The sequence below is a fragment of the Ylistrum balloti genome, unplaced genomic scaffold (assembly GCF_031769215.1).
Source record: "Ylistrum balloti isolate Yb309-2 unplaced genomic scaffold, AGI_CSIRO_Ybal_v1 Utg369730, whole genome shotgun sequence".
Classification (NCBI taxonomy): Eukaryota; Metazoa; Mollusca; class Bivalvia; order Pectinida; family Pectinidae; genus Ylistrum; species Ylistrum balloti.
Genome location: NW_026781945.1, coordinates 1,582,775 through 1,608,984, shown reverse-complemented (window position 1 = coordinate 1,608,984; position 26,210 = coordinate 1,582,775). Strand labels below are relative to the sequence as shown.

The following is a 26,210-nucleotide window of genomic DNA, read 5'->3' as shown; positions in this document are numbered from 1 at the left end:
CAACTTTATGTCCTTCTCCTTTACTCCGAATGTTTGTTTACCCCCTCCTCCTTGACCCCATTCTCCCAATCCATTGGGTATGTTTATGAAAGGCCCGTCCTGTCTTTCCAAAGACTACGTTCAAGCTTTTCATCTTCTAATAACACAGAATCCGGACTTTCACAAAACCAAGCGATGATTTTTATACCGAACATTTTGCACTGCTTTGTCCTCCTGTTGCGACACGGATCCGGAATGCACGCTATTCAGGACAAATATGTTTAAACAAACAGTAAATATACTAAAACATGGCTTGTAAGGACAAGTAAACAAGGTTGACGATGTGTTTACAACTGATACTAGACAGAGCCTTATCACGAATAACAACATCCATGTCAAAACACCTATTAACAGTCAATCCATTCACGAAAAAGAATTTCCGACATATTGGGGTACTCCGGTGACGAATGGAGTACGGGTATTTCAGCGGAAACACTTGACAGGGTCAGGTTTCTACCCATATCCAGTGTCCTATCAGAAAAAAATACTTCTGGGTATCGGGTTACTGTCGGTGACAGTGAGACCATTGTACGTCTACAATGCCATGAAAACACGTCCACCATTTTCACTACTATTCTAGCTAGTATTTGTTCACAATAATAATTAATAATAATTTATATATTAACTTGACATGGTTGTCATGTTCTATATTTATCCTTTGTTAATGCATATGATATACACACGAATTAGGGTTACGCCCCAAGTGCAAACCTCTCTCAAAATTATTATAACTACTTTCGTTAGTATCCCTGAATTATCTATATTTGTACTCTTGAAAACTTGTTTGTTTCCCGAGATTTAAGTTTAATGCAACCCAACTTAATCCTGACCTTGAGTAAGGGTGACCTTGATTCGTCTTGGTCTTTGCTAACGTTGACCTTCATTGACTATATTCGTTGACGATGACTTTGAATATGCATAACCTTTGTTTGAGGTCATGGATGACCACGTCATTAACATTAATCCCACAATGGTTAATAGATAGCAAAAGAGACTCCATTTGTAACATATAAATAAATGAGCTCTTCGTTTAATGATGTACAGTCCTTATCGTTTGTAACTCAGAAATGATTATCTTAAGAACTTTTCGATGACACTCCGACGGTCCATTTAAGTCTCAGGTTTTACCGTACTTATAACGAACTACAGATATACGACACGATTTGAGTTACAATCTACTGGATCAGGAGATAATATTCTCAAACTAAAGGATTTAATCCGAATCAATTGCCAAAGGGACAGGAAAAGTGATTAGGTGACCAGAGATCAAAATGTCATGTTAGATATGGGTGACCCCCTCCTCCCCCCAAATTATAGAGCATATACCCCGAATATCTCCGGTCTCCTCGGGATGACACATAGGATGTGATACAATAAATACATTGTATCATTCTATGTAAGGTCAGCGACCTCTGGAGGGGTAACACAGAACTGTCACGTGAGACGGGATAACATAATTATAACGTACAGAACCAGACCCGTCAGCATCAAATCCGGATCATTGATCATACGTAGTCTGTTATATACCCGAGTGAAGACAAATTTAAATTTTACATGTAGCTAATCCTTTAAAATTTCATCAACAGAAAAAAAGATATTTACGTAATTCCGAACACGGACTACTTTTGTACATAAGAAATAAGCCAACAGAATTGTATATTAAAAGGTCAGCTGTTCTGTAAACCATTTTTGTTTTTATAATATTCTAATGATGTCGAAATTTCTGTATTAACGTTTATAAACATTGGTTTGGTGACACGTTTTATGTAGTGACGAATACTTCGAGTATTCAAGATTTGCAATTACATGCTTCTTAGAATCGTCTTTTTGCGCCAAAAGGAACAAATTGGGCAAAACGATGCCAACATAACGTATATCTATGTAGCCGAGAATGGTATACAGAGGAGGCGACAACATGTAGCCGAGAATGGTATACAGAGGAGGCGACAACATGTAGCCGAGGGTGGTATACAGAGGAGCCGACAACATGTAGCCGAGAATGGTATACAGAGGAGCCGACAACATGTAGCCGAGGGTGGTATACAGAGGAGCCGACAACATGTAGCCGAGGGTGGTATACAGAGGAGCCGACAACATGTAGCCGAGGGTGGTATACAGAGGAGCCGATAACATGTATCCGAGGGTGGTATACAGAGGAGCGGACAACATGTAGCCGAGGATGGTATACAGAGGAGCCGATAACATGTATCCGAGGGTGGTATACAGAGGAGCCGACAACATGTAGCCGAGGATGGTATACAGAGGAGCCGATAACATGTAGCCGAGGGTGGTATACAGAGGAGCCGACAACATGTAGCCGAGGGTGGTATACAGAGGAGGCGACAACATGTAGCCGAGGGTGGTATACAGAGGAGCCGACAACATGTAGCCGAGGGTGGTATACAGAGGAGCGGACAACATGTAGCCGAGGGTGGTATACAGAGGAGCCGATAACATGTAGCCGAGGATGGTATACAGAGGAGCCGACAACATGTAGCCGAGGGTGGTATACAGAGGAGCCGACAACATGTAGCCGAGGGTGGTATACAGAGGAGCGGACAACATGTAGCCGAGGGTGGTATACAGAGGAGCCGACAACATGTAGCCGAGGGTGGTATACAGAGGAGCCGACAACATGTAGCCGAGGATGGTATACAGAGGAGCGGACAACATGTAGCCGAGGGTGGTATACAGAGGAGCCGACAACATGTAGCCGAGGGTGGTATACAGAGGAGCCGACATGTAGCCGAGAGTGGTATACAGAGGAACCGACAACATGTAGCCGAGGGTGGTATACAGAGGAGCCGACAACATGTAGCCGAGGGTGGTATACAGAGGAGCCGACAACATGTAGCCGAGGGTGGTATACAGAGGAGCCGACAACATGTAGCCGAGGGTGGTATACAGAGGAGCCGACAACATGTAGCCGAGGGTGGTATACAGAGGAGCCGACAACATGTAGCCGAGGGTGGTATACAGAGGAGCCGACAACATGTAGCCGAGGGTGGTATACAGAGGAGCCGACAACATGTAGCCGAGGGTGGTATACAGAGGAGCCGACAACATGTAGCCGAGGGTGGTATATGGTGGTATACAGAGGAGCCGACAACATGTAGCCGAGGGTGGTATACAGAGGAGCCGACAACATGTAGCCGAGGGTGGTATACAGAGGAGCAACATGTAGCCGAGGGTGGTATACAGAGGAGCCGAGGGTGGTATACGACAACATGTAGCCGAGGGTGGTATACAGAGGAGCCGACAACATGTAGCCGAGGGTGGTATACAGAGGAGCCGACAACATGTAGCCGAGGGTGGTATACAGAGGAGCCGACAACATGTAGCCGAGGGTGGTATACAGAGGAGCCGACAACATGTAGCCGAGGGTGGTATACAGAGGAGCCGACAACATGTAGCCGAGGGTGGTATACAGAGGAGCCGACAACATGTAGCCGAGGGTGGTATACAGAGGAGCCGACAACATGGTATACAGAGGAGCCGACAACATGTAGCCGAGGGTGGTATACAGAGGAGCCGACAACATGTAGCCGAGGGTGGTATACAGAGGAGCCGACAACATGTAGCCGAGGGTGGTATACAGAGGAGCCGACAACATGTAGCCGAGGATGGTATACAGAGGAGCCGACAACATGTAGCCGAGGGTGGTGTATGGTATACAGAGGAGCCGACAACATGTAGCCGAGGATGGTATACAGAGGAGCCGACAACATGTAGCCGAGAATGGTATACAGAGGAGCCGACAACATGTAGCCGAGGGTGGTATACAGAGGAGCCGACAACATGTAGCCGAGGGTGGTATACAGAGGAGCCGACAACATGTAGCCGAGGGTGGTATACAGAGGAGCCGACAACATGTAGCCGAGGGTGGTATACAGAGGAGCCGACAACATGTAGGGGTGGTATACAGAGGAGCCGACAGAGGAGCCGACAACATGTAGCCGAGGGTATACAGGTGTACAGAGGAGCCGACAACATGTAGCCGAGGGTGGTATACAGAGGAGCCGACAACATGTAGCCGAGGGTGGTATACAGAGGAGCCGACAACATGTAGCCGAGGGTGGTATACAGAGGAGCCGACAACATGTAGCCGAGGGTGGTATACAGAGGAGCCGACAACATGTAGCCGAGGGTGGTATACAGAGGAGCCGACAACATGTAGCCGAGGATGGTATACAGAGGAGCCGACAACATGTAGCCGAGGATGGTATACAGAGGAGCCGACAACATGTAGCCGAGGGTGGTATACAGAGGAGCCGACAACATGTAGCCGAGAATGGTATACAGAGGAGCCGACAACATGTAGCCGAGGATGGTATACAGAGGAGCCGACAACATGTAGCCGAGGGTGGTATACAGAGGAGCCGACAACATGTAGCCGAGGATGGTATACAGAGGAGCCGACAACATGTAGCCGAGGGTGGTATACAGAGGAGCCGACAACATGTAGCCGAGGATGGTATACAGAGGAGCCGACAACATGTAGCCGAGGATGGTATACAGAGGAGCCGACAACATGTAGCCGAGAATGGTATACAGAGGAGCCGACAACATGTAGCCGAGGGTGGTATGGTATACAGAGGAGCCGACAACATGTAGCCGAGGGTGGTATACAGAGGAGCCGACAACATGTAGCCGAGGATGGTGGTATACAGGAGCGGACAAGCCGATGTAGGAGCCAACATGTAGCCGAGGATGGTATACAGAGGAGCCGACAACATGTAGCCGAGGGTGGTATACAGAGGAGCCGACAACATGTAGTCGAGGATGGTATACAGAGGAGCCGACAACACGTAGCCGAGGATGGTATATAGAGATAGTTTGTGTGGAGAAACAAGGCCCTTTGGGTGATAGAGGATCCGTCACCGTCGTCTTATGATACAACTATTGTCAGGATTCGTGTCAAGGACTAGCCACCCGAACAGTTACCTACAGGGTGTTTGTATCCACAGGACCGGACACTTGGACTTTGTTCACAGACGTTAAATACACAATGACAACTTAAAACAATATTTGTGAATGCTTCGTGAACCAACATGAGAATGATTCTCTAGCCTTGCTCTTCCGGTTCACTACAAGTCTTGGTCTTTTTCACACAAAGTCTCTGTTGATAATAGTAATTTCATAAGTAAATTCCGTTTCGTAATAATTATGTATAGACCTATGTACCGATATGAGAATACAAATATTAGATTAAACATTTTACTGTAGTTTCAACGAGAAGCTGTGAACCATGGCAACTGTTTTAAAATGAAATTGCCATACGGAATGGCAACCTCCGGCTAAAATGTGTTTATAAGGTGGTACCGTCGCAACGGAAGTTAACTTTAGGGAGGGTCGAGACGTGGTTTCAGTATCATCTGAGAAAATGTCCACGTCATTCTTCTGAAACAACTCAACAAGGACTGATCTTATGTTATTTAGCATTGTTTGGTAAATACATGCTGTATTGTGAACAGAAATATGTATCTCCCCGATGTGACGTCACAAATACATATTGCCTAGTGTTAAATTTCACCTTAACGATTATATCTGTATTTTATTTGATAAAAAAACTACAAACATTGATTAACAGTTTAAACTACATTTCTTAAAATTATATAACATGACTGAACATTTGAAAAACACGTGCAGCAATATGTTCTATAAAACCTGACACAGCAACAAACGGTTCTTAATTGCGAAGATTGTTGAGTTCATACGAGTTTCCTCGATCGCAGGTTTCATTGACGTTAGATATGTTTTAACTTTTCTTTCCTGATTTTATCTCCTAGACAGTGCAAATTCATACCAATGATAAACGATATCTTGTATAGCAGTTGAATACATGTTTTCACTGCCAAAATAACTTTTGTTGGAATAATGTACGAGTTTCACCAGCTAAATTCTGGTATTTACATATTGTAGGGAAACTGATGCACGTGAGCCAGATCCGCTGTTGTGTTTTATATGTCCCTTGGGTCGTGTAAATCTGTCCCTTTCCATGTACTAGTCGTGTTAACGAGGTCAATTACATTTCTGTAGCACGGTTTGTTACTCATGGTAACAAGCATAATGTACGTGCGTTACGTGTTCGGAGAGATTGATGTTACGAGTATCTGCCCTTGGCGACGTACACCCCGTTACATCTACGACCAAACAGGAATCAATCCCGATTTATTGCCCGCTCTCCGCACCACCGTTCGATACGAATGTTTAAGAATTAGCTGAAGAAGAGGCATGCGAGATCGTTCAGACAAGAAAACATGTGTAAGCCAGCTGCTACAACATTCAAACGATCTCAGGCTGTCAGAAATTATGCAACGTTTTGATTGCCCGTGTAACGAACTTCTAAACAGACTATCGGTTATTTTGCCACCATTACCTATCCATGAAGTGAGAAATGCTATTTTCAATAGCAAAACACGAAAGAAATATGCAAAGTTGCAAGGTACCAATTTTTATGATAAATTTACCGTTTAAACTCCTCCTTTGTATGTTTCCCGCAAGGTGCAATTCTCTTCAGGAACTTCCTATTCAGTCACTCAATTTGATTTAGAAATAGTTTTTATAATGATGTGTCACTTTGGTGTAGGGTTGGGGCCCACGTACAACTTTCTGACACTTTCAGATGAGTATTAATTGAATACACAGCTAAAAATAAATGGTTTGCCAGTCATTTCTGAAATACCAGAAAATTATCTGTGGAGTGATGTCGTTACGTATATCGGCAGAGTTCTGTACACTCGGCCTTTTAGATATTCTGGCAGTTTTATGTTTTAATTTATTACATGGTAAGCACAGCTAGAAGAAAAGTTAACTTGGAGCATGGGGAAGTAGACACGGAACTACCATGTGTTTTGTGCCATGTACATATGCACTGTCCGAGCAATATTATTAACATTTCCGACATAGGCACAACAACCACTTCACAAATTTTACATGTACAACTATTTCACTAAATAAAGATTATGATCATACATTCAATTTATACACTTGTCCTTACAAAATCTTGCAATCTGAAATAAACCAACAATTTGGTGCGCAGACGAACATGTCACCGAACCAGAAATACCATTCATCGTGACCCCTAGTGTCATTTCCGGTGCAGCAAGTGAGTTGATTGAGCTGGCATGTGACATGTAATTATCACCGTATACCTTAATAATCAACAATTAGGAGTAGACATGATAGGATTTCAACTGAAGAAATTTATTAACAATCACAGACATTGTTCGCGAGACCATGTCACGTTCCGTCTCGCGATACCTCAGATCAGAGGGTATGTTACGGGCACCTTCGGATACATGAAGAAGCCGTAGTTAGACTATAATTTATTTATTACCAGCGATACACTGTCAGTCCATATATTGATATAGTTCACAAACACAATAAGGAAATACCGAACGACATTGTATATACTAATTTTGCAATGGTGCATAACTCAAAACGGCACAAGAAAAAATAACGATTTTATACACAATGAGCTAAAAATACCTTCCTGGTAAAGAAGGAACTAAAACGTTGAAATGACCTTTAGAATTCAAGGTCACAAGAAAAGTTCTTATTAACATATGGAAAGTTGTAATATATTGTTCTAAGGGGAGATTCCGATATCTTTCGTCGCGAAGGACATTATCATTGTGACAATCTAAAAGTTAAACAATAAGTTTTCTTCGGAGTTTTAACCGATTCCGGGATTTTGTTGCGAAATCCAGCGTATTCTAGATGATTTTAACAATAAGGAACTTTCTTGCACAACAGTGAGAAATGACAAACAACACACACCCACGCTCTGATTTCGCCCTCGGCACACGATTTAGTACCTAACTAAGGAATGTCTGGGCAAACACATGGCCCATTCAACAAGCAATTCATTCATTTTAATGTAATTAAGCAAACTTTGAAATTTTGATTGACCAAAAGTGATCCATTGAGAAATGAAATGTAGAGAACGTTACAGCTGCTGGACTCGAGACGGAAGTCACGTGTCTTTCTCCATGAATTATCTTTTATAACATCACGACCAGTTGTAAGTTATGTTCAAAACTTGAGTTTATTTTTCAAAACAGAAGTGGTAACTTAATCAACCCACTTCATCAATAATTATGTTCTGTGGATGTGTTGACGGGCCAAAAGTAACCATTGACCCGTCACATTCACAGAACATGTCCAACTTTTCCACCAATATGGTTGACTCGTGGACGGGAAAAGACATGACGTAAGTTAAGTTATGAAAAAAGTTTTCACGTGCTAATGTGACGTACTAGGTGATACATTCTACAGTAGGACAGCTATGTACATATTATGGTCGGTATATACGAGAATCACAGGTGTAGAGATAACAAACGAAGTAAAATTACACTACATTATACATATAACATATTATATGATATTTTTTTACACTACAATTTATCACATCGCCTCATTACACAATGCACTGTTGTATACTTTTGTTGAATAATCATTATTGTATCAAATGTACTAAATAAATATATCTTAAAATATCGAACGAATTTAAACCAAGACACCAAATGTTCATAAACAAATTCAACAAAATGCTGTGACGTCATCATGCTGATAACATTATTTTACTGGAGCCAAGCTTTTCGACTTACCTCTTGAAGGACTCTGGCCCTGCTCCTGAACAGTTTCACATGTCTTCAGAACGGCTCCTTAGAGCAAGCCTAGTCCAACCCGTGACAACTTACTGTGACTACCAGGTGTTCAACTCTTCCGAAAACCAATTCCGAAATCAGAATAAAGAATCCTTCTGTTGTGGAATTCACATCAGTGCGGAGTGCACAGTGGATTCACCTGCATAAGACGAACGATTTCAGAATTAAACACCTGAGTTTTATAATATGATCCTACAGCTTAGAATGTACCTATTCTCAGCTAGTTATCTCGGTTTATCTCGTATTCTGGTAGTGTACTGTATACCTGTATGGAGTTTCAAACCGTTCTACCGTGACTATATTACTCCGCCTGGTTTGATTGTTGTCAAATACAGACTACACAAGCTGAAAGTGCACGGACGTGTGGGTGCATTTTACGGGCTCATCAAAGATTGAGAGAGAGGTTAAAAGGAGAAAAAAGGATACCCGCACTCAAGGACATTTGCCAAGGGAGTTATGTCTCTAAAGATAGCAAATACTTGACCCCGCGTCTGTTCTCCGACGTATGTGGAGGGGGAATTCTACCTCCCAGAAGAAAAAAAAACACGATTGGAAAAATCATCATTGAATTAAATGTATTTCCTCCCCAATCCTCGTTAATATGTTTTATCAACAATTATATATATCGTTACTATGGCAGCAAGAAAATGCAAGAAAAAATTCCTGAAGTCATGGTAATGTAAATACATTATCCTCATCATATGCATGTGGATAGACAGTGTAAAAAACTTATTAATTCTAAACAGTATCACACCTGTTACAAAATCTTAAGAATGCAATTCATTCAGAGTTATGGTTCTTTCCTTCTAGACAGGATGGAATCGAATATGTACGTTACGTGTATAACACACTGTTTTGATATATCCGAAGCCCTACATTATTTTTTTTCTGTAATTAATGTTTCCAAGAGAAGTCTGTTTGTTTTTGTTTCTGTGTTTGTTGTTTTAAAGATATTACGTTTACAGTAAAGTTCCTGTTTATCGTCTTACTTACAGCAGTACTGCTTCCATCATTTATTTGATTGCGTTGTTTGGCCTCGTTCTGAATAACAATGGTGATAACAACATTGCTTCGCTTTAATTACGTACGTGACCATACCGAGAGGCGGGGTGCCTACATTGCGATACAAAGTCACATTTACTTATCATTTCCGCCATTAATTACGTCATGTGTCGAGGAGTCGGCACCGTTGTGTTCCTTACATTGATATATGTGTTTCTATTTAAACTGTATCACACTTTACTGTAATGTTAGATGAACTTGCGGTGTAAACTAATTGAAAGTTTTTACGTTACCGAAATACCAGTTGATGAAGAACACGGGATCACCGCCCAATAAAAGGACCTGATTGGCTGTTTGGTGCAAGCTTCAATCTGAGTATAAAAATAGAGATAACTCGCTAATTATAAACATGCCTTTGGACTCTATCACTAGGTATTTAGACAAGTCATTTAACTCTACTGAGATGTATGTGCATTTTAAGAAATTTTTACCATTAATTAATCCTATTTGCGATAGATTCTGTTTCCGGAATTACCTGTCTGCTGCCACAACGTCATGAAAAGAACTCAGTTTTCCGATTGATATAAAATGTCAATTTTCTTGCCATGTAATGTGATAATATAAGAATGCACATGCTATTTTTTCCAGATCCAATTGGGCTCGGATCATTTTACTTTCATCCGCCTGCCATGGACTTCTAGGTTCGGTAACAGAGTGCTACTCACAGAGGAACATAAAACACACGTGCTGTCTGAGGTCACGGACGTAGTGTGAGAAGCTAGAACCGTAAACATTTTGATGAAACTATAAAATAACTCGGTATACTTTTTAAATTCTCAAAGAAAACCATCCTTTTTAAGAATGAAAACTTGACAGGGCCGTATCCAGTATCACTCTTGTCTAAATAGACGGTTAAATATGTTCTAAGATGCAATAGGTTATCATATATCTAAAATAGGGAATTCAGCAAAGTTCTTTTGACCTTGGGACACTTCATGTTCGGGAGATAAACTAGAAATGTATGCGGATCTTGTAGAAATAATCCCGGCGCCAAACTGGAACTCTCGGGTTGTTTAGGATCGCTTACCAATGTGGTAATAATTATTATGACGAATAAAGGCCCGAATGGAATTTCAATACACGCTAAAATTAGTCGGCAATCTTTCTTTTTGGGTTTTAATATCCATTCACTGAAGGCATTTTATGTGATGAACACGACTGACATATTTTGTTGGTGTAGAGTTGAGACCAGAACAGAGCTGTATAAGATCATGGTCAAACTATTCAAGTATCCGATGCCTGACAACTTGTTATCTGAGATACGTAAAACGAATTTGCTTATAAGTAATTTTTGATAATCAATCAATAAGAAGTGGATTTGTGAATATCTACCATGGTATAAATCTGGATATTTATAAACTTGGACATACATGTTGTTGTAATTAGGTCAAGCATGGGTACCCGGGCAACGCCAGCCGCATTCTACTACACCATGGAGATTTGGGACTTTATATTTGGAGTTTATATGTAAATATAGTGAAATCTTTACATATGGACACCTTGATAATAAAAAGTTTTTATTTCGTTTCTGCATTTAATTGAAGACGATATTTCATCGCGTATAACCGAATTTGGTACTGTAAAAATCACGTACCGGCGAATGCACGGGTATTGCCTTATATTCTAGCATCAAGTATCTACTGTCATATGTGACATTTGTGTGCTCAGTAGAGCCCGTTTTGTCCTTGTGTCTTGTGGATGTAACCCATTTGTGACCTTTGTGTGCTCGATAGAGCCCGTTTTGTCCTTGTGTCTTGTGGATGTAACCCATTTGTGACCTTTGTGTGCTCGATAGAGCCCGTTTTGTCCTTGTGTCTTGTGATGTAACCCATTTGTGACCTTTGTGTGCTCGGTAGAGCTTGTTTTGTCCCTGTGTCTTGTGGATGTAACCTATCGAACTTTGTGCTATGTGACATACTTGTCTAGAGAGGGAACTTTTTACTGGTTGTTTTGGTGCCATCATGTTTAACTCAATAATTTGTCATAATATAGGAAAACATTTGTGTCATAGAAGACTCACAGGAACATGTCACAGCCTTTTAAAAACACATGCACTCAGCACATGCAATCACCTCGCTTATACGGTGAGGTGGTCCAAAATGACCAGGACGCTCAACAAGCTAAAACCAAACTGAACCAAACCATCTTGGAAACTTTTGTCACAGTACAATTTGTAAGTATTATACGTGGCGTGTATAGGAAAGGAATGAGAGTGTTTGTCTAGGTAGATAAGTGTAACCCTGTATGTATTATTGTCTTCTCTCTCACACAACAGACATCCGATACAGTGAGAGCAATCCTGTGTCTCTCATACACGACTCCTAATTACCAGAGATCGTGTTGAGCAATAACCATTACTTTCCGGGATTCGTTTTCAATAATCGGAGGTGAATTTTGATATTTTCGTAATTTGTAATTTATGAATCAAATTAAATTGCCATCGGACACGGGCGGAAACGCCAACAAGTGTTTGATAACCTGGTGGTATAAACTGTCGCAGTAAGTTTACATTGACGTGTGTCACAGCCTGTCATGGCAACGACAGCACGTTCTAAGCTTGGTGTACTCTGTGCAGTTCACGCCGTAAATCTACCGTCGTAGCGGTGTTGTAGTTAACACCCAATAGGAAAAAATAAAAATTTGATAAGAATACCAACTTTCAGTCAAACAATTCCCAGCTTATACATATAATGTCCGGTATTTCACCGTGAGTTTGAAACGAACCGAAAGACCTGTTTCATTAAGTCGCCCAGTGCGAGGCACTACTCAGCTCCGGGCTGGGGACTACGTTTGTTAAGACATCAGGGCAGTGGCGTCGTTGACCCCCTGGACTGAAGTATTGACCTGACGAATGACATTTTTCTTTTCCCTTCACTTGTATTCAAATATCCACTACATGGGAACGTTTTGATCTCGGTTTGCCAAACTCTTGAAGTAAAATAGCTTCTGTTCAGAACCAAGACATGTGCGATATCAATTGTTGTTGACTACACAGGAAACAAAACAGATCGGGTGGCATTTGATATTTGTGATACTCGATAACTTTATCGGAACACTTTGCTTTTTTTTGAGAGGTGACAGGTAAGCCTTAGGTATTGAAGTCTGTAACTAACTGTAGCTAATTCACGTGATTATGGCCTTGAGTTTTACGACATCGAGTGACCGTGTGATGTCTATTTCTAATGGGCAACAAACACATGAAGATGTTTCCCGGGGCCACTACATTGTCCGCCCCACACAGCGCGGATATACATCACGCGAAAACACGCGTGTCCGTGGCGAGAACAGCAGGGCGGACTTCAGGAATCAAACGGACCAGCACCGGTAAGGCACGTGATGTACTGAGCATGAAAATTACTTGGACACGAGTTAATGAAAATAGAATGGAAACACATGCACAAACAGCAGCAGGAATCTAATTAAAACAAAAAACATGCATACCAATATGTCCTCCTCTTATGAAATGTAACAACAGCATAACAGGTAAACTTTTATAGGAATAACATGGAGTCATCAACTGTTAACTATAACAACTTGTTTAGTCGGTAGTGAAACAGAGAAACACACGATCATAAGTAGGACAGACAAAATATGTATGTATCAATACATTCTCTGGTACTTCATCAGAGAGGTAAAATTGAGTAAACATAAAACATGGAGTATTGTCGAGTGATATTAAAACCTTGGTCTTGTTTAAAGTGCTTGAGCATATGTGATTCACTAATTTGATCAGTGTTCTACACACGTTAATACATGACTTTCACATTGTGGGACGACTTTGTGGTCCTCGATGATATAAATCGGAACAGTTTGATTCACAGTACAACCATCAAGGTATCAAAACAGATATTATCAAGGCATGTGTATGAAAAACTCCTACATGCACATGCGTCCCCGCTACTTGTACATCTGAAGCATTGATTGGTATGGAGTATTAGTGGAATTGTATGCCAGGTACATGATATTCACGCTCGTACTGGCTTTGATGTGGAGACGTTTCTGTGTCCCAAGTATGCCGATGATTTTCTCGAGTTTTTCTTCGCTCCTATGATCGACCGCTAGCTTTCATTGGACAGATGATTAACTTTTTTAACCCCTAACTCTAAGGTTGGTATGTGTTCGGTACAGACACAAACCGTATGGTGAGCATACCAGGCCCTAGGAACGCTTGGCAGAACAGTACAAATCAAACTAAAGAATATCGCAAATACATTTGTATTCATTCCTTCAAATGCACGTGCTTCCGATCCATCGATCATATACATATACACATGTTAGATTTGATATGGACGCTCACCTCCGTCTAAACATATTTCACTTATTACAAAGTTCTAACTTACTAATTGAGTATCGAACTTGGTATTTGTTAATGACAACGGATAGAGAAATCTGATGACGTCATTGCATTGTATCATTATCTATTTCTGTGACTTAGGGAAGGACAGTCACATTGAGAACTTTCCTACAGCCTGTTGATTTAACTGGCATCCATTATAAAAGAATGAGCTTGGTGCAAACACAGGTGGTGTAAGACTTGTATCGCATTGGTAAATGTGTATCGATGATGGGAGGTTTTAAACTAAGGAATTAAAAGGGTTAATGTTGTCTATGTAACCAGATAAATCTCCTATCATTCATGGTGTTCACAGTCTAACAAACCCCAAACATTCCAGTGTGTCCATACCCTGACTGCATCATATTCTCATGTTATTCATAGTAATTCCCCAAACTTTTCGGGTTTAATCCATCAAGTTAAATAAAGTAGATATATTTCCTTTTCCTGATGTAAGCACTATGTATCTGACGAGGAAGATGAGCGAATCATCTCTGACGGGACACGAGTTCCTAGTTTTCCACTGAGCTATCTTTCTCGTAAACATTTCTGCCATTGTGAGCGGATACCTGCCCAAATGTTGCTCTACCGTCACCTTACCGCAACAGACGGCCGTTTATGTCGGAAACAATCACCATGGAAAGTCAACATACACACGTGTAGTTTGTCAGATAACGCGCCAACAGGCTAGTTGTTAGGGGCAAACTACACGGAAATACTTCCATTCTCGTGGCAGCCAGTTTTCTCAAACACAGAATGTCATAAAATTTCATTTTAATTCAGGTTTGAAATACGTTCTCGTGATACAAAAATCGAACACTTCTCAGTAGAGAATTCGTAACATAATATTTCACGACCACGTGATCTTGCCGCAAAGGAATCAACCATATTTCCCACAGTGCATTGTGGCACCCCGCATAATACTTCTATAAATGGATCATACCATTTCAAGATAATTTTCAGTTAATTAATACGCGGGATTATTTCGGCGGAAACATTTACGAGTCAACAGTCACGTATACATGCGCTATGTTTTTTGTTTTTATTTTTTTCTGTGTAGTATCATGTTTGCAAAATCCAAATTTAAACTGTCAGGTGATTTTATTATGATACGTCAAGAAATGCTTTCGAATGAAAATTCGGGTGATTTCAGAATATGATACGATTTAATTACCTATCGATAGGTGACAATGTCAACATGATTAAATGCCTTCATCTGGCGATTACATAACGTTATCATTGACGCATGCGCTATGGATGACACTGGTAAACAATAAAAAATAATAATCTTGTTTCGTTATAAATACATTTGATCTAAGGTCAAATAGGATAGGCCTTGAGCCAAGAACGACAACTCTGGTAGAGATTGGGTCGGGCAAAGAGCATGGAGTGCAGTGATTTGACAGGACGACAGTTTCTGCTTGTCATCATTGTAGTGGTCAGAGTCTAAGACAGCACAGAAGCAAGTGTCTAAATTATAAGTAAATGATATATATTCTACAGTTTCGTTAAGTAAATATAAAAATTAATCGTTTCATAAACCCCTTCTAATCCTTCCTCTTGTCCTGTATGGCTAATATGCATAACAATCGGCGCGGTAACAGCAGCTTCCTGCTGGATGTCCTAATCAAAATGAGTTAAGACAGAGTCTAGGTTCTGAATGTTAACCTGTTGCTAGTACAATTTAATTGGTGATGTACAATAATGCTGTGTCCATGTTCTGAATGTTAACCTGTACCAAAGTGCCGTATCTATGTTCTGAATGTTAGTCTGTACCAAAGTGCCGTGTCCAGAATCTGAATGTTAGTCTGTACCAAAGTGCCGTGTCAAGGATCTGAATGTTAGTCTGTACCAAAGTGCCGTGTCTATGTTCTGAATGTTAACCTGTACCAAAGTGCCGTGTCAAGGATTTGAATGTTAGTCTGTACCAAAGTGCCGTGTCAAGGATCTGAATGTTAGTCTGTACCAAAGTGCCGTGTCAAGGATCTGAATGTTAGTCTGTACCAAAGTGCCGTGTCCAGGATCTGAATGTTAGTCTGAATGTTAGTCTGTACCAAAGTGCCGTGTCCAGAATCTGAATGTTAGTCTGTACCAAAGTGCCGTGTCAAGGATCTGAATGTTAACCTGTACCAAAGTGCCGTGTCTATGATCTGAATGTTAGTCTGTACCAAAGTGCCGTGTCTAGGATCTGAATGTTATGTACCAAAGTGAAATGTTAGTCTGTACCAAAGTGCCGTGTCAAGGATCTGAATGTTAACCTGTACCAAAGTGCCGTGTCAATGATCTGAATGTTAGTCTGTACCAAAGTGCCGTGTCCAGAATCTGAATGTTAGTCTGTACCAAAGTGCCGTGTCAAGGATCTGAATGTTAGTCTGTACCAAAGTGCCGTGTCTATGATCTGAATGTTAACCTGTACCAAAGTGCCGTGTCAAGGATCTGAATGTTAACCTGTACCAAAGTGCCGTGTCAAGGATCTGAATGTTAGTCTGTACCAAAGTGCCGTGTCAAGGATCTGAATGTTAACCTGTACCAAAGTGCCGTGTCAAGGATCTGAATGTTAGTCTGTACCAAAGTGCCGTGTCAAGGATCTGAATGTTAGTCTGTACCAAAGTGCCGTGTCAAGGATCTGAATGTTAGTCTGTACCAAAGTGCCGTGTCAAGGATCTGAATGTTAGTCTGTACCAAAGTGCCGTGTCAAGGATCTGAATGTTAACCTGTACCAAAGTGCCGTGTCAAGGATCTGAATGTTAGTCTGTACCAAAGTGCCGTGTCAAGGATCTGAATGTTAGTCTGTACCAAAGTGCCGTGTCAAGGATCTGAATGTTAGTCTGTACCAAAGTGCCGTGTCAAGGATTTGAATGTTAGTCTGTACCAAAGTGCCGTGTCAAGGATCTGAATGTTAGTCTGTGCCGTGTCCACCCTGTACCAAAGTGCCGTGTCTAGGTTCTGAATGTTAACCTGTACCAAAGTGCCGTGTCAAGGATCTGAATGTTAGTCTGTACCAAAGTGCCGTGTCAAGGATCTGAATGTTAGTCTGTACCAAAGTGCCGTGTCAAGGATCTGAATAGTAGTCTGTACCAAAGTGTCGTGTCTATGATCTGAATGTTAGTCTGTACCAAAGTGCCGTGTCTATGATCTGAATGTTAGTCTGTACCAAAGTGCCGTGTCAAGGATCTGAATGTTAGTCTGTACCAAAGTGCCGTGTCAAGGATCTGAATGTTAACCTGTACCAAAGTGCCGTGTCCAGGATCTGAATGTTAGTCTGTACCAAAGTGCCGTGTCAAGGATCTGAATGTTAACCTGTACCAAAGTGCCGTGTCTATGATCTGAATGTTAGTCTGTACCAAAGTGCCGTGTCAAGGATTTGAATGTTAGTCTGTACCAAAGTGTCGTGTCTATGATCTGAATGTTAGTCTGTACCAAAGTGCCGTGTCTATGATCTGAATGTTAACCTGTACCAAAGTGCCGTGTCTATGATCTGAATGTTAACCTGTACCAAAGTGCCGTGTCAAGGATCTGAATGTTAGTCTGTACCAAAGTGCCGTGTCTAGGATCTGAATGTTAACCTGTACCAAAGTGCCGTGTCAAGGATCTGAATGTTAACCTGTACCAAAGTGCCGTGTCAAGGATCTGAATGTTAGTCTGTACCAAAGTGCCGTGTCAAGGATCTGAATGTTAGTCTGTACCAAAGTGCCGTGTCTATGATCTGAATGTTAGTCTGTACCAAAGTGCCGTGTCAAGGATCTGAATGTTAGTCTGTACCAAAGTGCCGTGTCCAGAATCTGAATGTTAGTCTGTACCAAAGTGTCGTGTCCAGGATCTGAATGTTAGTGTGTACCAAAGTGCCGTGTCCAGAATCTGAATGTTAGTCTGTACCAAAGTGCCGTGTCAAGGATCTGAATGTTAGTCTGTACCAAAGTGCCGTGTCAAGGATCTGAATGTTAGTCTGTACCAAAGTGCCGTGTCAAGGATCTGAATGTTAGTCTGTACCAAAGTGTCGTGTCTATGATCTGAATGTTAGTCTGTACCAAAGTGCCGTGTCTATGATCTGAATGTTAGTCTGTACCAAAGTGCCGTGTCAAGGATCTGAATGTTAGTCTGTACCAAAGTGCCGTGTCCAGGATCTGAATGTTAGTCTGTACCAAAGTGCCGTGTCAAGGATCTGAATGTTAGTCTGTACCAAAGTGCCGTGTCCAGGATTTGAATGTTAGTCTGTACCAAAGTGCCGTGTCAAGGATCTGAATGTTAGTCTGTACCAAAGTGCCGTGTCCAGGATTTGAATGTTAGTCTGTACCAAAGTGCCGTGTCAAGGATCTGAATGTTAGTCTGTACCAAAGTGCCGTGTCCAGGATCTGAATGTTAGTCTGTACCAAAGTGCCGTGTCAAGGATCTGAATGTTAGTCTGTACCAAAGTGCCGTGTCAAGGATTTGAATGTTAGTCTGTACCAAAGTGCCGTGTCCAGGATCTGAATGTTAGTCTGTACCAAAGTGCCGTGTCCAGAATCTGAATGTTAGTCTGTACCAAAGTGCCGTGTCCAGAATCTGAATGTTAGTCTGTACCAAAGTGCCGTGTCCAGGATCTGAATGTTAGTCTGTACCAAAGTGCCGTGTCCAGGATCTGAATGTTAGTCTGTACCAAAGTGCCGTGTCAAGGATCTGAATGTTAGTCTGTACCAAAGTGCCGTGTCAAGGATCTGAATGTTAGTCTGTACCAAAGTGCCGTGTCCAGGATTTGAATGTTAGTCTGTACCAAAGTGCCGTGTCCAGGATCTGAATGTTAGTCTGTACCAAAGTGCCGTGTCAAGGATCTGAATGTTAGTCTGTACCAAAGTGCCGTGTCAAGGATCTGAATGTTAACCTGTACCAAAGTGTCGTGTCTATGATCTGAATGTTAACCTGTACCAAAGTGCCGTGTCCAGGATCTGAATGTTAGTCTGTACCAAAGTGCCGTGTCAAGGATCTGAATGTTAGTCTGTCTATGATTTGAATGTTAGTCTGTACCAAAGTGCCGTGTCTATGATCTGAATGTTAACCTGTACCAAAGTGCCGTGTCAAGGATTTGAATGTTAGTCTGTACCAAAGTGCCGTGTCTATGTTCTGAATGTTAACCTGTACCAAAGTGCCGTGTCTAGGTTCTGAATGTAAGCCTGTACCAAAGTGCCGTGTCCAGGTTCTGAATGTTAGCCTGTTGTCAGTATAGTGTGATTGGTGGTTTTTCACGTTATGAAATTTCCGTGCGATAACACTTTAAAGCCTCTTCGATTGACCCCATCATTGGTTGTATTATTAGTTTTCTCGTCATCCAAGCATTTCTAACAGCAGGCGATGCCCTATTATTTGTTTCGTTGTCTTAATCATTGTTTTATACATAAATGAGCCTGTGTTTACCACACGTAAACGCCTCTCACACATTTCACTTACTCAACGGCCATATCATATTATAAATTTAAAAACATTTTGCTAGCAATGACAAATGCACTGAATGGAGCCTGTATACTGGTACAGTTCACACGTCCACAGTAGCCTTCAGTTGTACATACAACGCAGCTCTGACAGAAGGAACGAACAGCTATTATCTGCGTATAATATAGAAAAATCATTCAAAATTGAAAACTTTTCAAGATCTCATCAAAATCAATTTCTGTGGAATTTCCAATACAAATGACTGTTTGCTGATTTGTATAGTATTATGTGAGGAATAGCAACACCCACTATGTCTATATATTTAACACAACATATACAATCAATTCAATAGCTCTCTACATACCGGACCCCAGATTATACCAAAGATTGATTAGACAAAACTGTTATATTTGTCAAAAGGTATTCATATCTGACCGAGGATAGATCGTCATAGGCGACCAGTGAGATTTTAAATCTCGTCTGTAGTGATATTAGAAATAATAATTGGTATATATAGACTGTGCCAGCTGTAAACCTGTGCCATGACAATAGCGGTCTATTGACATTGATACAAGCGACCAATTGCTGACGTAAATACACGGAGTGGGTAAACGACAGTAACACCGAACAAACACACTTCGTTGCGAAAACATAAAAATGTATTTAGGACATCACTGAAAAATCACATGACAGATCGCCATGGAAATACAATGTATATACTGTATACCTCCAGATCGTTAGGTAGGTCGACGAGAAAAAGAGAGTATTTTAAAACAACGTCGGCGACATGAAGGAGGGCTTCCTATAAACATATCGTCACGGAAGGCGAAGGGACGAAGTGGTTCCTATAAACATATCGTCACGGGAGGCGTCGAGGAGGAGGGGTTCCTATAAATATATCGTCACGGAAGGCGTCGGGGAGGAGGGGTTCCTATAAACATATCGTCACGGGAGGCGTCGAGGAGGAGGGGTTCCTATAAATATATCGTCACGGAAGGCGTCGGGGAGGAGGGGTTCCTATAAATATATCGTCACGGAAGGCGTCGGGGAGGAGGGGTTCCTATAAATATATCGTCACGGAAGGCGTCGGGGAGGAGGGGTTCCTATAAATATATCATCACGGAAGGCGTCGGGGAGGAGGGGTTCCTATAAATATATCATCACGGAAGGCGTCGCGGAGGAGGGGTTCCTATAAATATATCATCACGGAAGGCGTCGGGGAGGAGGGGTTCCTATAATCATATCGTCACGGAAGGCGAAAGGAAGAAGGGTTCCTATAATTACATCTCACGGAAGGCGACAGGGACTATCCTTTGATCGGATCGTCATCGAAGGCGACGGAAATGCGTGTCTTTATAACATATCGTCACGGAAGTCGTTGGGGAGGAGGGGTTCCTAGAAACATATCGTCACGGAAGGCGACAGGGACTATCCTTTGATCGGATCGTCATCGAAGGCTACGGAAATGCGTGTCTTTATAACATATCGTCACGGAGGGCGTCGGGGAGGAGGGGTTCCTATAATTACATCTCACGGAAAGCGACAGGGACTATCCTTTGATCGGATCGTCATCGAAGGCGACGGGAATGTGTGTCTTTATAACGAATCGTCACGGAAGGTGAAAGGAAGGTGGACATCTCATTAACTTATCGTCATTGAAGGCGACGGGAAGATGAATATCCTTTGATCAGATAATCACTGAAGACACAGTAATGTTGGTTTCTTGCAGGCCGTTTGTCATAGAAGGCGACGAGAAGGTACGTTTCCTGTGAAAAGATCGTCACGGAAGGTGAAGAGAAGGCGGGTTTTCTAAGAACAGATCGCCATGGAAGGTGAAGAGAAGATAGGAAACATTGGAACAGACCGTAACAAAAGTCGACAGGCATGGTGTCATAGTTTGAGAAGATCACCATCGACGGGAAGGGAGGTATCGTGTAAATAAATCACCACTGGGATCCTTGGATCTGATTATTTTCTGTTATTTATATTCGGTGTGAATGTAGTCCTATGATACAGGGTCCTGTAAACGCTGTATAACGTAGGGCAAACGCTGGTTAATCAGGGCAGTATCAGTCAGAGAGTCACGGGTTAGTTCTCCTACATACAGGAAGTCACCGATCGATTTGAGGCCATGTTCTTCTGTCTGATTAATACATTGTTGCAACAATAGGACGAATGATAGAAATGGAGACGTAATTAGACTGTGTACTTATTTATCCAAATGATGAGTGCAAGGTCAACAGGTGTCCAAGATCTAGAACTACAGAAACCGGATGTGTGGGGGAAATTGCGAAAATAGGAAATCAGCGACATCTTGAACTCTTCCAAGGTCACCTTGCGGTAAATCTATGACTACATTATCGTCTAATGCGGTGTCTGTGACAATAGACTCAATGAAACATTATCTTCTTGTTTCTCTGTCCTGTTTACCACAAATTTCTATTGTGTAAATGCTTAAGTCCCATTTTTTGATTGCTAAAGTCCCCTTGTATACATGCAACGGTCATATTTTTACATGCTACAGTCCCATTGTTTACATGCTACAGTCCCATTGTTTACATGCTACAGTCCCATTGTGTTTATGCTACAGTCCCATTGTGTATATGCTACAGTCCCATTGTTTGTATGCTACAGTCCCAGTGTTTATATGCTACAGTCCCATTGTGTATATGCTACAGTCCCATTGTGTATATGCTACAGTCCCATTGTGTATATGCTACAGTCCCATTGTTTGTATGCTACAGTCCCATTGTTTATATACTACAGTCCCATTGTGTATATACTACAGTCCCATTGTGTATATACTACAGTCCCATTGTGTATATGATACAGTCCCATTGTGTATATGCTACAGTCCCATTGTGTATATGCTACAGTCCCATTGTGTATATGCTACAGTCCCATTGTTTGTATGCTACAGTCCCAGTGTTTATATGCTACAGTCCCATTGTGTATATGCTACAGTCCCATTGTGTTTACGCTACAGTCCCATTGTGTATATGCTACAGTCCCATTGTGTATATGCTACAGTCCCATTGTTTACATGCTACAGTCCCATTGTGTATATGCTACAGTCCCATTGTGTATATACTACAGTCCCATTGTGTATATACTACAGTCCCATTGTGTATATACTACAGTCCCATTGTGTTTACGCTACAGTCCCATTGTGTATATGCTACAGTCCCATTGTGTATATGCTACAGTCCCATTGTTTATATGATACAGTCCCATTGTGTATATGCTACAGTCCCATTGTTTATATGCTACAGTCCCATTGTTTACATGCTACAGTCCCATTGTGTTTACGCTACAGTCCCATTGTGTATATGCTACAGTCCCATTGTGTATATGCTACAGTCCCATTGTTTGTATGCTACAGTCCCAGTGTTTGTATGCTACAGTCCCATTGTGTATATGCTACAGTCCCATTGTGTATATGCTACAGTCCCATTGTGTTTACGCTACAGTCCCATTGTGTATATGCTACAGTCCCATTGTGTATATGCTACAGTCCCATTTTTTGATTGCTAAAGTCCCCTTGTATACATGCAACGGTCATATTTTTACATGCTACAGTCCCATTGTTTACATGCTACAGTCCCATTGTTTACATGCTACAGTCCCATTGTGTTTATGCTACAGTCCCATTGTGTATATGCTACAGTCCCATTGTTTGTATGCTACAGTCCCAGTGTTTATATGCTACAGTCCCATTGTGTATATGCTACAGTCCCATTGTGTTTACGCTACAGTCCCATTGTGTATATGCTACAGTCCCATTGTGTATATGCTACAGTCCCATTGTTTGTATGCTACAGTCCCATTGTTTATATACTACAGTCCCATTGTGTATATACTACAGTCCCATTGTGTATATACTACAGTCCCATTGTGTATATGATACAGTCCCATTGTGTATATGCTACAGTCCCATTGTGTATATGCTACAGTCCCATTGTGTATATGCTACAGTCCCATTGTTTGTATGCTACAGTCCCAGTGTTTATATGCTACAGTCCCATTGTGTATATGCTACAGTCCCATTGTGTTTACGCTACAGTCCCATTGTGTATATGCTACAGTCCCATTGTGTATATGCTACAGTCCCATTGTTTACATGCTACAGTCCCATTGTGTATATGCTACAGTCCCATTGTGTATATACTACAGTCCCATTGTGTATATGCTACAGTCCCATTGTGTATATGATACTGTCCCTTTGTGTATATGCTACAGTCCCATTGTGTATATGCTACAGTCCCATTGTGTATATGCTACAGTCCCATTGTGTTTACGCTACAGTCCCATTGTGTATATGCTACAGTCCCATTGTGTATATGCTACAGTCCCATTGTTTACATGCTACAGTCCCATTGTGTATATGCTACAGTCCCATTGTGTATATACTACAGTCCCATTGTGTATATACTACAGTCCCATTGTGTATATACTACAGTCCCATTGTGTTTACAGTCTTGTTTATATACAGTCCCATTGTGTATATGCTACAGTCCCATTGTTTCCATGCTACAGTCCCATTGTGTATATGCTACAGTCCCATTGTGTATATGCTACAGTCCCATTGTGTATATGCTACAGTCCCATTGTGTATATGCTACAGTCCCATTGTTTATATGCTACAGTCCCATTGTGTATATGCTACAGTCCCATTGTGTATATGCTACAGTCCCATTGTGTATATGCTACAGTCCCATTGTGTATATGTTACAGTCCCATTGTTTATATACTACAGTCGCACGTTTTAATTTTTTTGTTTTGTTTGATAGTTGACGAAAGTAAAGGACTCGTGGACATATTGTTTTCATATCTGTATTTTGCAGTTACAGCATAATTTTCCACATCATATCATATATGTACTAATGGAGTGACTCGCTGCCACGCTGGCAAATAAGTGCTCCCTTGTGTTATCAAATTCTTCATCAAAATGGATTACAGTTTGTTCTTGCCAATGGGGGTTTCGTTAATAAATTTAAATTTGTTATAATTTGAATATTTTAAAGGATCTAGCCAATAAAATGTTCATATAAATTTAATGTTCATCCACTTAAACATGAAAATGTCAGCAGCCGTTCATTAACATGTGGAACTTCTAATTAAACAGGGTTTAAGTACTTGTATCTATCAAACAAAATTATATTCTTCAAACACTAATAAAGATACAATTGTCAATGTGAAGACAAATGGTAACAATTACGAATGTATTGTTGTCACATAATGATCCCGAGTAAACAGAAACACGGCTTCAACACACATTCTTCCATTATACTACACGGAGAGCGGCATCACGTCACCATATGTAGACATATCATATCACGACGTAAACACATCGCACCATGATGTCAACACATACTGACACACCATGCTACGACGTCAACAAAAATGACACATTATGTTACTACGTCAACACATATTGACAAATCATGCCATGACGTCCAAACATATTAACAAACCATACCACGACATCCAAACACATTGACACACCATACCACGACATCCAAACACATTGACACATCATACCACGACGACAACACATATTGACACATCATACCACAAGGACAACACACAATGACAGCGTCATCGCACTTTTTATTCCATGCAAGATCCCAAAACATGCTTATAAACGCGTTTGATCAACACAGCGGAGTTTTGACTCACTTCCTACACTCAGAACATATAATTGGACATCAGCTAGTATAGACATATTGGTTCGGTACATCTGCGAGAGAAGAATGGTTTCTATGGATAGAGAACCAGATAAATGTACAGGGGAAGATATGGAGAGCGGAAGTGGAATAATGCGATTAACATTCGCTAAGAACAAGTGGTCAACCACAGTAAATCAAAGGTCACCAAAAATTTTCTACCCCAGGGGGCATCGGTCAACTGTCCTGTGATTGTTTGTGGGAGTGACGGTCAATAAAGCTGAGGACAATTGGTAAAGAAAACAATTTACTGTGCGAAGGTTTGCAGTATTGTTCGTGTAAACGTTGTGTTAGGTGGACAGGCTTGGCGGACAAATAAACACGGTACGACAATTAACTTCGGCATTTATACATGTCACAAACACATTTAATTTCAATTTCACTGTATCGTGAATTATTTATACTGTGGGTGTCTGGTGGCCCTCTTCCTTTGACAATACACCTGGACATACCCACCTGATCCCAGACGGAATAATTAAGTCTTTTATACAGGACACATGCCTGTACTCTACAATACGTAACATAGCCATTATCAGTCTCCCCTTAGTGCCTTGTTACTTCATTCATTTATTTATTTTTAAAAAAAAAGAAGAAATTTGTCCAATGCCGAAATACGTTTCACTGTCACTGCTTTCCTGGTGAACAGGATTGCTGTCCAGAACCAGTGATTTTTCTAGACAACATTTTATAGCTGACAACTGGACACCCCAGTTTCTGCCCGTGAAACGGAATCTCCAGTCTGAACCCCTGACCTAACGAAGAATGTGTGTTGTAAGCCTGCGTGACCACTATGTCTGGTCAACAGAAATGGAACGCTGCCCAGCAGGGTAGTTTATGCTTTGTCATGGACTACACTAAAACACACTAGGGAATTCAAAATATTCCAAATGGTCAGTTTAAAAATCGACCCTTAAGAACTTTTAAATCTAGTATGATAGTGTCTTATTAAAACATTTCATGGATCTGTATTTTGAT

The 26,210-nt window shown here is 41.3% G+C and overlaps 1 protein-coding gene across 1 annotated transcript in view; it reads right to left on the bottom strand.

Moving 5' to 3' along the window:
* LOC132565702 (lactadherin-like) overlaps positions 1-8,688 on the bottom strand; it is a 63,490-nt gene extending 54,802 nt beyond the window's left edge. The window contains exon 1 of the mRNA XM_060230400.1: positions 8,652-8,688. The gene's annotated coding sequence lies outside the window, so the exon portion shown is untranslated. The remainder of the gene's footprint in view (positions 1-8,651) is intronic.
* Between the last annotated feature and the right edge of the window lie 17,522 nt (positions 8,689-26,210).